The 15,312-nt window shown below is 39.2% G+C and overlaps 1 long non-coding RNA gene across 2 annotated transcripts in view; it reads left to right on the plus strand.

Annotated features, from left to right (window-relative positions):
• LOC308058198 overlaps window positions 1-15,312 on the plus strand; it is a 51,218-nt gene that overhangs the window by 19,275 nt on the left and 16,631 nt on the right. The window contains exon 2 of one of the 2 annotated variants that reach the window (XR_013925723.1): window positions 1-15,312. This exon is cut by the window's right edge and continues 16,631 nt beyond it. This is a non-coding gene — a long non-coding RNA (uncharacterized lncRNA). The other variant, XR_013925724.1, reaches the window with a different exon arrangement.

Below are 15,312 nucleotides of genomic sequence, written 5' to 3' on the forward strand. Positions count from 1 at the left end.
CGAAAAGCAAGCAAACACAACACTGTTAGTGAAGGATTCTGCTGGTGTAAGAAGCAGACGTGAGTCAGATCTGCACTAACCTCTCTGTATCTTCAGGCTGTCCTGGTGGCAGAGATGCTGATCTAGAGCCAGAACTGCTAGATGGAGAGCAAGCAGCCACCTACCAATGAGCATGGAACGTAGCATGGACTACAGAGCAGCCTGAGTGGGATGAACACGCAGCAGTGTCTTGCAAGATGGAATGACTCTGTGGCTGCGGGTGCTGGACCAGCTGGTTCAACATACAGCCAGACCTAAGCAGATCAAGAGTTTCTGATTCAAGGTGTGGGGAAAGGAAAGAGGTAAACATATGCATTTGGCCCAGTATATGTTTTGGCTCAGCTCTATGAAAGGAAAAAGAAACGCCTTGTAAAGAAATGTCACAAAGAACAAGTGATAAATAATGAATAAAGATTTTGCATTGTTTGTTCATGGAATATCAAGAGCATCCTGCTAGATGCATTTTCATTTATCATTCATTCTGCAAAGCCCTACTGTGATTGCTTTAACCTTGATTTTAAGACAGAAATAACAGTAATGTGCAAGCATATTGGTACAGACACGGTATCAAGGAAAGAATGGTGAAAAGTGTATTTATAAAGCAGTAAAATCACATTAAAACTGCTATGCAATAAAAACTACATTGTAGACAGCATCTGGGAAAAGGGTATTCACAAACCAATAATATCCTATTAAAACTAATGTGCAATAAAAGCATACCGTAGCAGAATTTGTAACAGTTTTCAGAGCAGGGCCCTAGAAATAGGTTTTTGACCTTTTTCAGTATTGCTAGTTTCAACCTGGCACTTCAGGTATGGCTCAGGAAGCACCCAGGATGCAGCTTGGCTTAAGAAATTAGGTTGTTTCCTCATTAATCAACAAACTCACAAATGTGGCCTGTTAACCAATTATGCAGTGAGTAATCATACTTAAAACAAAAACTGCTCCTGAACCTAATTGAACTATCCTGATGGATAAAAGAATGCAAATACATGTCTGCTTCAAAAAACACAGCCTGCAAATAGCACGTGGTCGTACTGTCAAAAATGTTATGCTCCCGAGTCCAAAGTGCAGTCAGAATAACAGGTTTTGAGAATAAATAATGGTTTGGTATATATTTTAGCAGCTAAAAAAACTCATGAATTGTCCCAAAATGATTCTTTTGCTTTTTTCCTCACCAAATTGAGTCTGCTATTCTACTTCAAATATTTTTTTTAAAGTGACAATGAAATTAATCACACAATTCTGAAACGAAAAGTGTTTTTCATGTTTTGCTTTCATAGCTTCAGAATGTTTAGACTTCTCACTTTTTGGATAAACAATCTGCTGAGTTGAGTGTGGATTTACAGAAATAGTTTTGAGCCGTTCAAGAGTGCATGTTTTTAATGAATAACTGATTTACTTACAACCGTCTCTGATGCATCTCTGATTCTTCTCTATAGAAGGTGTAATCTAAAATCCGTTGAAGTTGATTGGAATTTCTGCGTGTCAGTGAGCAAATGTCAAACTCCTCACTGCTCAGACACAGTTATACTAAGGGAACTTGATACAGAAAAGCAAGAAAAATTAAAAGTAAACAGTAGAAAGTAATATTAATGTTTGTTAGGGTTGCAGTGGCTTGAATTCTGAGGCTACCCTGCAACTGTAAACAAACCTTTCTCAAGGTAAGCTGCCAAAACAGCAGACACAAAGCCTGCTCCAGGGTACAGCTCCAGAAATGTAATCAGGATATATAAAGAAAGAAAAAACTAGAAGTGTTGTGGTTCAGGTAAGATTCTATGGTGACAAGGAGGTGCAGCGGGAGCTGCTGGGGAGACCGAGTGGTACCAGACAAATGATTTCATTAGGGACAGCGTTCTACTGTCATTCACATCTCCTGTGCCTGCTAGCAAGAGACTAAGGGTGCTGATGAATGTCCCCCAATCCTTCCAGGACAAAGCCCATGTGAAAGACATGGGGCTCTCAGAAACATCACTGCAAAGGGCTGACTGACACCACTGTTAAGTGAGAGCAGGATGTGACCATGTTACTGCCCTTGAGGAGATCAGTTTTTCATGTGCCTGACAGATGCTGTATCTGACAGAAAAATCCAGGTTCTGTGTTCTGCAGACCAAACGTAAGTCTTTCTGGAGATCTTCCCAAATCCCAGGTAATAAATGATGCTTCTCTGTTCATCAGAGGATTTTTGCCAGATTTGTTTGACTAGAGTAAACCTCACCACCACTACTGCAGATGCATCGTGCTCCCTGTACACGACAGGACCTTGTTCTTGGTCTTAATAGCTACCGTGGGCTATTTACCCTAACATGATGTCATAGCCCATGTCGTGCTTTAACCCCAGCTGGCAATCCAAACCTGGGAAATTCACACGTATTCAGTACGCCATTATAAGGTCCTTCATTTTGTTCTTTACCAGAAACTCATCTCACATACATTACATACATGGATATGCTGGCCTCATGTTTTAAACATCTGAAAAAGCCAATTAAGCTTGTCCCTGATCCCATTGTTTCTTTCTTTTATATTAAGGCTTCTTTATAGTTGAGATCCCTATATGGGATATGTCTCCAAGAAAAGTAACATAAAAACGAGAAGCTGAATTTTATTCCTCTTGTATAATGAGCTTCCAGTATGGCACTTACAAAGACTCTGTTCTTATGTAAAATAAGCAGGCAGGATTAAAAGAGTAGGGGCTGTATTTTATGTTCACTATCAGCTGTGGCTCACAGTTCTTCCATGAACTGTATTATCTAATTAAAAACCCACTGAATGTCATGTTGCTCAGTCAGGCTATACGGGAAGCTGCTGTTCTCCTTCGGAGAATGACAGGCATCACAAGAACTGTAGTGGGATGAGTGACACAAATGGCAGGGAAGCATAAACACAAAATGGGACAAAAGAAATGGAAAAACATTATTCCAACGTGATTCTGCTCATTTTAGCAGAGATTTAGATCAATGTACTTGGGACCAAAATTTGGTTTGGCATCTCTTTTTTTCCCCAGTGTGAAAAGAAAAAAAACCGTGAACTAGAGATGCATATAGGCTCTTTTTCACCGCAAGATAAGAACAGAGTCCAAGTATGAGATAAGCAAATACAAATCTCAAAAGTCAGAGCACTGATCTTGAACCTCTTGATGACTAACATTTTTGCAAAGCTTAGTGGAACAGGCTCGCTCATAGAATTTGAGCTGTGACAGTCCCAGGTAAAGAAACAAGAAAAATTAAATGTTTTAATACTACATTTTTTGGCACTTTTTAAATTTCAGAAAATGCCAGTCAGGGATGAAATTTAAATACCTTTTTACTTCATCTGAAAGAGATTGCCAAGGTCTAAGCAAAGTTTTTCTTGAAGAAAGGAAATACCTTTTGGGTGCTCAGGGGTGGCAGATTTTTATTTGAGCAGGTTGTTGATACCTGCTTTTACCTGGATACTTCTTGTGAAGTCCTTCCCACTGAAGCTACAGGTGGTCACTATGAATGAGCCCTCAATGCAGCAGATTATCACCCCTGAGTCCAAGGTGGTGCCTGATGTTTAACATTAAGCACGTCCTCAAGTACATCCCTGAAGTAATGCACTTTAGCAGCCTTTGGCTCAGGATGTATTTCCCAGTTACAAGAAGGATTGAAAATAAAGTGCTGGGATGACATGGGTTTCTTTAACTCAATTTGTAATCTGTTGGGGGTTTTTGGGTGTTTTTTTTTGGTTTTTTTTGTGTTTTTTTTTTCCACCAGGGAAAAAGGCATTTATTGGTATAAAGGGATCAATCTGGCATTTGTGCATCCGAATCAGTGGCATGCCTGCCCTGGTCTTACATGATAATACTGGTGATTGCAATTCTTTACTATTGAGATGATTTCTAGATTATCATGTTAAATCTTTTTTACTAAAAATTGTGAAGTGGGGAGGAAGGAGGAAGTTTTCCAACAGAAGACAAAGTGAAATGATTGCTCTCTTCCTGGACTGAAGTACAAACTGAATACATTTAAAAGCTATGTAATAGTTCATGCATCTATTTTTCTAAACTATTTCTCATCTCATAGGAAAATCACAGCTTTTTGATTGAAAATAATTATTAGGAAAGTTGCTGTTGTGTTTCACATCATGAGAAATTTATCTCTGTTTTCATCAATCAGCAGGAGTGAAACTCATCGGTGCAGTGAGCCAGAACAAGGGCTTCCGTGCACCACAGAATTCTGATGTCAACGCGCTTCTGACATTAGTCATCTTCAATGCCTAAACTTTGTACTAGTTCTCTGACCAGGAAAAAAACACGTCGGGAACATGATGTATTCTAAACCTGCACCATTGTTTATCCATATCATACTGTTACTGCTGTCTAATTTGTTGACTAGCGTCACCTCAGGGTCTCTTTAATCACTTCCACTTCCCAGTTTTCTCTTGCTTATTGAATGTGTGTGCTCAGGAGTAATTTCCCCAGGAGATATCTGTCTGCATTTTTTTTCAGGTTGATTCTCATTTTGCATTTCCAGTGCATATACTTTTTGCACCAGACACTATTTTGTTCTATTATGTCTCTACTCCTGTAGTGTTTATAGCACCTCTCACCTCAATATCACCTACAAATTGTATTAACATTCTTTTTCCCCTTCTCAAAACTGCAGCATTTTTCAGTATTTCTTTATGATGAAGCATCCTCCCCTCCATCCTCCCCAACAGAACAACAGACCTCTTAAAACAATGACTTTAAAAAGTAATTTTGTTTAATTGGAAAAAATATCTTGTTTATCTCCTTTACCGACTAGTTTAATCATGTCTGCTTCATAAATTTGAAATGTTTACAACTGAAAAATAGCAGTATAATTCAATATAGTGAAATCTGGAAAACAGGAACTGGTCCACACTTGTGCCTGGTGCATAAAATAGGCTCATTTCTCCCTAGTGAGGCTCAGGCATCCATATCTTTATGGCAGCGTAAAGACTAAAGCAGATGTATTCTTTTGTTCTCTGTGCATAAACCAAGAAACTGATGTTATTTGTGTTTCTTCTTTTCATTTTGTCATTACCTTTTGTCGATGGATGCCACTGAAACAGTTGACTATTCTGAACGACACTTTCTCTGTTATAATTTGTGTTGGGGAGCTATAGCAAAGGAAACTTCTGTTAGGGGGTCATCTATGCAGTTTTGAAAGGGTTTTTTTGCCTTATTTGTCATTAAAATTCTACAAATCACAAGCTGGGTTTGCAGTGTTTTCCCTTGACTGTCAAATGAACTTTCTCATGGCTGCTGTCTAGGTCCTTGCTCTGTAAGCACACTGATACCTCCTAATCCATTACTATTTTTAAGACAGACATAAAAAGGTTGCAGGAAAAATATTTACAGTAAGATCAGAAAACCAGGACCAGTATTTTGCAATCTGACTACTCTTCCCTAACCATGGATATTAAACAGGCCACATCATAATTATGTATTTTCTACCTTGCTGACCTTTGCTGCCTAATGATATATTCCCAGGGTTCCTGACATTGCCTGGCCCATATGAATGTTTTTCCGTTATGTGACAATTACAAGCAATGTTTTTCCTACAGTCTTAGTGAAAATATTCACATAACAGCACACAATAATCATTAAAATTTGCGCTAGGAGAATCTCGAGGCTTTATTTTTCTCTTGATTGCAGAAGAAATTTATAAAGTTTGGCAAGCTGTTCTTTATGGAGATGCTTTCTGTTCTCATCACCAATACAATGTCCTAGTTATTTAAGGGTTTGCTGGTGTGCCATGAAAATCATAGTTTGCTTGTGCTTCAGAGAATGCCAGGGATTTTTAAATTTGTACAGGATGCAGCGGAGTGGCTGCAAACTAAACACCAAGAAAGGAGGAAAAAAAAATTAAGGGCGTTAGCCCAGCTGGGGCTGTGCAGAGATGCTCTTCCAGTGGCTGAGGGAAGCTCAGCTCCAGAAGCTGCTCTTCGCCCATGCACATCCCTCTGTGGTTCTGCTGGGCAAAGGGCACAACATGGGGATACGGGACAGGGCTGTGAACCTGTACCTGCCCTGCCCTCTGGAAAATCAAATGTAGCATTTACACTTGCATGGCATGTCTATCGTTTGACATGACCTGTAAGGATAGCAGGTATATCAAGTCCTCGTTCACAGAAAGAAGGTAATTGTGAAGTCCTGACTACCTTGCCTGACCATGGTTTAGGACATCTCTAACACAGAAGTTCTTGATACGATATATTTGAGCTGTATATTGGTTGCCCGCTACTGGTGTTCCCTGAGTGCTGCTGACTGTACGGTAGGTTTGTATTTATCAGGGAAGATGAACAAATAAACAGAGATGCTATTTATAAACCTAGGTACAGATAATATCAACTTCAGTGCTACACAAACAGCATGCTCCTTAATTAGTGTAGTGGGGAAAACTTTTCCCTCCGGTGATTTCAAAATAGACAGAAATATCCCGAAGAATATACCTTTTTTGACATTCCAACAGCAACAGGAAAGTGGCTGCTACAGAAAGAATAGTAGAAACCTGAGAAGTACAGATAGTATTAAAATAAAGAGAGCTTTTAGGGAAGTGACACAGAAAGGTGGCCTTGCAATATAATATTGTCTCTCTCTTACAGGTTTTAAAAATTAACAGGGTAAGTTACAAGTCTACCTGATACTTTGTAGGCAGACAGCACCCTACGGTAACCTGCCACATCAGTTTATTCCAAGGAATAAGTGTGCCACTAAATGCTACCCTAGAGCTGCATGAGGCAGAGAAAGCCCAGCAGAAGCAAAGCTAATGCAGAATTACAGTAATTAAGCTTTGTAGCCATGAAGGTGGATTACTTTTGTAAGGTCACTGCAGATAAATACAGAGAATAGTTCAGAAATATTGTGCAGCTGTGGAAAAAACATTCTTACGCTCTATCAGATGCAGTTTTCTACAGACATGGCACAGTCAGAAACCACAAACTTTGTCTGGAAGCTGTAAGTACTTTTCAGTGTGCTTCCTGGATAAAAGACAACAAAGTAAGCAACGAGAGTCACCAAACTAACTGCTCCCCTGTATCAAAATTCTGCCTGATAAGGGTAGAAAACAAGCCATCTTTGGGTCTTCAGAAAACATTATTAGTTAGGTCTAGCACCTGCTGCTGACAACATCAGAAAGGTTCCAATGGGAAAGCCTGTTCAGTGGTGTCATGGGCTACGACAACCAAAAGGAGTTAACAGCGCCTCTGCTCTGGGCACGTCATTATGAACTTGGCACATGCATGTGTCAGGCTGAAAACTTAATTTCTACCCTTCTTCTTTGGCTAGTCAGAAAGAAAAAGCAGATTCTACGGAAACAGAAGTCTAATGTAGAAAAACTCTTGTGTACAGCCAGCAAACACGCCAGTGCTATAACAACAACTAAAGAACAACCACCAAACCAAAAAACTTGCAGAGTACAATAACTAATTATTAACCCAAACAGGTCATGGAAGTTAAGAAGAGCTCCAACTGCCTTTCTACTGGCTCTGCTCTAACTCACAGGAGAGTCTCATAATCTGTCTTCACATGATAGGTGTGAAAGTATGAAGTCAGCTTGTAAACTTTTGATGCAATCAATGGGCCACTTTATTCTGCTTCACTTGATACAGAGCAATGTGTCTCCATGTACTGAATTAGAAGTATGACCATAAAGGTTAGAGAGGGTATTTCATTGTCTGAAACTTTCCTATTGTAACAAATCTATTGGTTTACAACCACAGTTTTATACTCGCTATTAGTCACTTCTCCCATCCTATGCAACTTTATTCTCCTGGAGTAACAAGGACTCTTAATCTTTCTATTGATAGAGTTAAATGAGAAATCTCTTATCTAATGAAGGTAAGTAGGAACCCAATTATCCATTACTTGCCTCTATGAATGGGTAATAGGATAACACTAGAGCTGTCTGAAATTTTCAGATAACGCTTTTAGAGGACTTTCCATACTCAAAGCAGTGTGAGAAGAAGTAATCCTCTTACCATCTCTGTAGGGAAAGGAAGTATCACATCTCCAACTTTGCAAAAAGAAAGAATAAGGCTGAGAAAGCAAACCTTTCCAAAACCAGATGCCTCAAATTTTGAATTAAATTCATATTTAGCTGCCCAACAGAGTGACCTAATTATCAGAATTCAACATTTTCTAAATCAGGCTGCTTGCTTGGGTGTCTGGTGTTTTCAGTTTCTATTCTGTCATTTAGTTTTGACAGTCTGCATGGTGTTTTCCTATTACAACTGCATTACCTTCTTGAACAAATAGTTACATTTCCAAATTCAAAATTGGCAATTTAGACAAATGCTTATATACTGTGTTTGCCAATTGTGTGCACATTAGGCTCAGTAAACTCATTCACTACACGGTATGAAGAACAGAAACAAAAGAATGCAAACACAGGAAGAGAGAATTTGTAACCCTCAAATAAGACATCTTTGCAGTGCTAGTCTGTATTTACACCCACTGTGGACTTCAGATAATGTACTTGAAATATTAATGTCCCACCTGAAACACTTGTCAAAATTTACCTGTGCAAGTTTACTAAAATATGCACATTTTCTGCATATTTATTTCCCTGTTCCTGGCCTCTCCCATGGTCATAAACTTCAGAGGGGTTACCCATCATAGCTCTAATAATTTCAGTACTGCTATGCTGATTTGTTCCTCAGCTTGTAAGCATAACAACAATATTCATTTGAACCTTATGAAGTTTCTTCGTTTCGTTAATTGCATTAAGCTTGGATTTAAACTTGGTTTATATTTCAGCAATAATTCATTCCAGTTTCAACTTCACAGACAAATCAGAACTAATTCTATTTCATGAAAGGAAAAGCTTTAACACCTTTTCAAATCCAGACTTAATTTGCTTTTGATATAATAAACAAGTATCTTGTTCACATTTTAATTTAGATTGTGCTAACTTAATGAAATTGTATTAAATGCAACAGGAAAAATGCTCTTCTGAGTGTGAATTATTGTAATGGTATTTGCTTTTCTTAAAAAAACCTAAAAGAGTCAATCACAAAACTCTACCTCTATAAATTATGGATACCTTGACAATTCAATAGCCTGATTACATCTCATGGAAATCAACAGAAGGGTTTCCTGGCCAAGAAAGCACACCAAAATAAAAAAGCTGATTGTCACAAGATGAAACGATGGCACAGGCAGTCCCTCTGCCACCAACACTAATTTCCCTCTGCTTTTGAGAACTCTGGTTTCTGCATTTGAATACTGCCCCACACTCTTATTGCACCTTTACATTTCTGAGAATAAATTTCTGAGCACTGAAGTGAGTTTCTCATGAAAATTACTGGTTTAAAAGGAAAACATGGTATTTCATGTTTTCTGGTGGATGTGCCCTGCAGCCCACCCATTCTTTCCTCTTTCTCTAGCCACAATCCTTTGGACCATATTTTCTTCTTCCCACATATTCTGCACTGAAACTGGTGATGCCATTCCCAACTCACTGCCATGGAAACCTAAAATTTTTCATTTTTTCAATCTCCTTTATGACATGGCCCTAGATAAGACCAAGTGGTCTGCAGGACGCTGATCATCTGGAACACAGTCATGCTTCTGGTAATAGTTGCCATGTTTCAAAAAACCGACTTAGATCCTTACTCACTTCTAGGAGTATATGAGTAGCTTATCCTGGAAAGAGATCCTAGTTAGATCATTGTCCTGAATTATGGCCTACAATAAAGCTGTATTTTTTAGAAGCAACTTATTACTCTTTCCTCTGTTGCCAAATGATACAAATAAAATGAGAATTTGTTTGTGACTGCTTGCTGCAGCATCCTGGACTACAGCAGAACACTGGTTCCTATCCAGTGAAGCACAACTGGCTAGTAAGGCACGTCACCATCAGACAGTGCAAGGTACAGTGTGGAATCCATGTTAAGAAGTTTTGCTGGGCCCTGCAGGTAGTGCTGTGAGCTAGGGGCAATGGTCTGAGCTGGAGAAGATGCTTGGCTGGAGGTATTAGGAGAGAAAAGAAAAGGAGGTGACAGTGAGGCTTGCTTCAAATTATTATACGGGATAGCATTCACCTCAGGAACATTCACTCCTGGGCCATGGAAATGGTGTCACAGAACTAATATAGGCACACTACATTTATTCATTTGATATGTGGAGAGTGATGGGATGAGGATATAATTTTCCATCTAGTTCAGACAAGGCAACTGGGTCAATGTTATTTTCGCCCATCTGTCTCTCCTTCCCTTACCTCCTGTAGTCCTTCTGCCAAATTTGCCCTGAGTTACAATCTGTGCAATCAACCTAGAAATCAAGATGGAGACTGCAGGCTGAAAATAATCCCAACAGGAGAGGACAGGATGAGGAAGACTGGATAAATGTTGTTGAGGAGTGGCAGCCACTACACAGCGTGGAAGCTGGCAGAATGGTCCAAGAGTTGCTGGTTAGACAGCTCATGTCCTCCCTTTGGACTAGGAATGATGGCCTAGTAATTACCTGAGTAATTACCTAGCTGATTATCTGCTGGGCATTGCTTTTCCTTCACACTGCTGCAACAGAATGTTAGTTGAGACTGGCAACCAGAATGCTAATTGGGGCTAATATCTTATATGTGCTGCAAAAATATAAATCTTGAGATGATATGGGTTTCATCCCACTCACCTCTCTGTGCCTGGCAGTTGGGAAGCAGTGGTCACCCACCTCTACACCGTTAAATGTCTTGTCTTGGAAGTCTTTCAGGAAGAGTGAAATCCCACTTAAAATAACACAAGACTGGCTACTCTAAGTAGCTAAAAAATTCTTTCTATCAATCAAGAACTGTAAAAGTGCTTTTTTGAGGTAATTAAAGCTGTCAGAATTAGAACTTTTGTAAGTGATAGAGATAAAACCCAAACTGAGCCGATGACTAACATGGCAGAGAGGGGGCTTTGCTTATGTGTGGAGCACTTCAACAGCAATAATTGCTAATGTCCTGTTGTCGTAACATAAAAGGGCATGGATTTTAGCAAGACAGCAAAGCACAAGACAAAATGCACAGAAATAAAACAAATGGTCTATGAGAATCATCTGTTGTCTGTGATTAAATGGTTGGCAGCAATTCAGTTTGCTTACAATCTTGACAAGCATCTCCCTCCCTGACAGAGCAACTAATGTGCCTCAGCAGTAGCTGCAGAAGTAGCCCAAAGTGATTAAATCTCACTCTTTCTTTCAGGAAATTGCCTGTGATGTCTTGTCTCGCAACTACATTATGTCTCATTATAAGTTCTGCCTCCTGTATAGATTGGACTTCAGTTTAAAAGTCCCACAGAGCATCTGCTGTTTAAGGTTTCCTAACAGTATGCTGCAGATGACAGGAATATGCTATATATACATTATTGGAAACTTGAACATTTTAATCATTTCTCAGGAACAGTTGCTCTGTAAGTGGAAACATTTCTGTTTCTGTTTGCATGCTTTCTTTACTGGAACCAGAGATTTTGAGGGCTCCTTTTTGTCACTTTGCTCTTGAGGTGGAGAAACTTTCTTAATTCAGTAAAGGTAGAATCTAACAAACGAAGACAGCCACCACAATAACTTGTAGAGGCTTGAGAAATCCCCATTATTTTTAAGATAATATTAAAATTAAGGGAGATCTGTATTGAAAATGTTAAGTTAGTGTGCATCAAGTTGTCTAAGGACTGTTATGATATGCAGGGGTCCATTACACTTCAAACAAAAAAGCAAGTGTTATATGGCTTGAAATAGTGAACTTGTCTCATTCTGAGAACGTTTAAAAGAAAAAAATATTTCCTTCAATGAAGCACACGCAAAAATCCTCAAAGTGAATATGCAGATAACTTTAAAGTAGAAACCACTTGGAAAAGTATTTTTAAACAGTAGCCATTTACATTGATTTTCATAATTTCTTATCATAAATAGTGACTTACTGAGGCAGTGCAATATACACAGCAGTATGCCCCAAGGCTTTTGCTCTGATGCTGCTTCTGCTCGTAAAGAAGGAGCTTTCATTTTTACCAAAGCTTTTTTGCCTTTTTTAATTCTTAAGCTTTTAATCACAAGCTGTCTAAGCTATCTCACAGTGCCAAGATGAAAAAGAGATCCCACCTTTCTGAGAGCCTTCTAGACAGACTGAGAACCTGATTCTGGACCAGACTGCATGGGACGGGTCTTGTAGAGGAGTAAGAATTCCCATCAGACTTGGTCTCATTAGTTCACCACCTGCAACAGCCCCAACATGGTACTGAAGCGTAAAGGATGCTGCTGCTGCCATAGAAGGGATTTGGGAATTCAGTCTGTTCCTGAGAGTCCTTGACAAAGCCATTTCTGCCTTGTGGTGTTGGCAACTTGTAAGAGGGAAACTTGTAAGAGGGAGGATGCCTCCAGGGATCAAAACCAGCCGTTGTGCCATAGGCATGTTGTAAAACAGCTGAAACAGCAGCCTTGAAAGAGGCCTTATATACGGCCATGAAACATTTTCTGTATCATATTAAATACAAATATGATTAAAAGAATTAGGGATTTGGAATGTGACACTGACTTATTTTATATAGTTTGCTGGGATGTTTTTTAGACAAAGTACTACTGCGAACAGACATGACCAACTATGTTCCTCCCAAACATTCCCGTGTCTGATTTTAAAAATAATTGTTCAAAATCCTATTATTACAAAAGTGAAAGGCACAAACTAACTGAGGAGGGGACTTAGCACTTTGCATTAGCATCCCTCCATTAGCACTGTGCATTCCTGAACAGCCACCAGTATGCACTGTCCCCTGATGACAGCTGGTTTAAACTGTATCTGCTGGGGAGGTCTGTGGTGCTCTTCTCTAAGAATATATTACTCAGAAGTTGTGAGGAATTACTGTGAACTGGTACTATACAAATGAGGTTTTGGAGCAGACTGCTATGTTAATAAGGAACTTCCACTTAAGGCTTTAAGTAATCAGATCTGTGCTTGATTATTACGGTATGTCATTAAATGTAAAAATGATTTACTGTTTTCTATTTTCTAGGCTATCTGGTACTTCAGACAGTAGAAAGAAGAAAGATACTTAAAGTCTTCTTCTTCCCTTAGGAGAGGTACAATCCTAAGGCTCTAAATTGCTCCCTAGCAAAGCCATCTGTAAAACCGCCACAGAGCAGCTTGTTTTGCAAAACAGTGACTGCTGCATACGTTCCCTTCAGCAACATATATTTACCCTTAATGAAATCAAGAATTTATTCAAACTGACCGGAACCACTCAAGTGAAATATGCTACAGATATTAATAGGGGTGAACCCAGCTGGATTTCACTTATGCATAGAGAAGTCCTTTAACAGTGTGCTATGACTTCATCATCATTAAAATGAAGTAGTCAAAAGGAAGAAATCAAAAGGAAGCCTAGAAACCTGTGACTGTAGCATGGTGTGAAACCTATTGGTTCTCCTGCCCGCATGTAGAAGGTACTGAACTTCATTAGTGTACCTGCCCAGGCACATTCCTTCATACACAACTCCCTTCTGAGCCCTGATGATTTGAATTACAGTGGATTCTATAGATCCCTCACGAAAACTTTATTCCAAGTCCTAGACAAGCACAGGAGAAACAGTCCTGCCCCAGAGGATTAATAACATGAAGAGATGAATGAAAATGCAGAAAGGCACTGTGTCTTACTTGAGTGTGGCACAAGGTAAACAGCAAAACTTCAGCTGAAACTGCCCATTCCCCAGTCTTACCACAGTGCAATTTTTAATGCACTCCATAGTTTATTCAACATTTGCTACTCTATTATAGATCTCATCAGAAAAAAAAAAGAAAAAGCTGCCCCCCAGGACTCCATCAAGAGTCCCTGCTACTCCCTAGTGCAAGCCAACTTGGGAATTTTTGGTCCTAGTTCTCCTCCCAGGTCCAGCCAGAGACAGGATTTGAACTTTCTTATACAAAACAAAATGGAACAGATGAAAAACAGGAAAAAGGGAAAAGGGGAAGAAAATAAAATGCTTTTTGGAACTTTTCAAAGCTAGCACTTGTCTGAGAATTAAAAACACAGAGTGAAATAAACAGCAAAAGGTGAAAGACCTGTGCAGCAGCTTTGCTGATTTCCACGTCGATGGGATGGATTTACATTCTTATCTGAGTTCAGGACTGGTATCTCTGACACAGAATGGCCATACTGGGAAGGGGGAAGCTGATGATGCTTTGGAACAGACATTCAGTAGGTGGAGAATAACTACCCTCCTAGTTTTCTGTCAATAATCCTTTCTTAAAGAGACACAAACAGTGTGTAGCATCAACAGAGAAATACTTAAAATTTATTGACTGGTATGCACAAAAACATGCTCACACACTCAGTGGTATTTTAGATAGGGGAAATCTGGTGTTACATTAGCTACTAGCTATAGCTACAGTAACACAAAAAATGTTTGTAGGATTCCCAACCCCCTCCTCATCATTTGTCTCTCAGCCATTTTCTGTCAAAGCACAGAAATCAATAGCGGCACACTGATAGAGCCCAGATTGGTCTGAAGATCCAGAACAGTCAAGTGTGATGGATTTAATTCATGCAGCACTTATTATTACCAAGCTTTGCTTGTCAACAGGAAAAAAAAGTATAGTTCTGAAAAGCAATCAGGCAGTTTTCAGAAAGACAAATCTTGCAGTGGTTCCACTCTCCCCCCTTCCCCCATTAGTTTAGATTTCCTTCCTTCACTCTTATTTCTGTACTTTTCATATCTGTAATACTGGCATCAGAAGAAAGGCAGCTGTTGCCACATAAAGTCTATTAAATTTTCTGGTACTTTCTATAGCACATGCACAAATGTCTTAACTACAGCATAATGACACCATTCTCTGATGGGCAGAGATGATAAATTGTGAATCCAATATGATGAAACACATTTAAAATATTAAGGATTATAGACATTAACATGCAGACCCCTAACAGAGAGATTTGGTCTACATTTTCAGATGGCTTCCCTTTTTCAGACAGAGACTAGCATTTTACTTGGTATTTTCACAGTTAGTTAATGGCATAAATCCTTTTGTGTGAATAGCTCTGCATCTAAACAGAATTTTTTCCATATGAGCAGTAAGGATATTTTGAATGCTAAAGTTTAAACAGAACTCCAGGGGATACTTGAGAAGTCCATGGAACCCCCAAAGTGTTACTAACCACATAGAAACCACATACATTTTAGCACATTTTGGGAGTGGTGGGATTAGGTGAGGGCTGAAAGTCCTGTTGTTATTCTTCTCCAAGTATCTGCTCATGTTCACTGGCAGAGAGAGGATACACCAAGATGTACAGACCCATGTAACAGGACAATTCCCATGATCTTCT

This window comes from Falco punctatus (assembly GCF_963210335.1).
Source record: "Falco punctatus genome assembly, chromosome: 1".
Taxonomy (NCBI): domain Eukaryota; kingdom Metazoa; phylum Chordata; class Aves; order Falconiformes; family Falconidae; genus Falco; species Falco punctatus.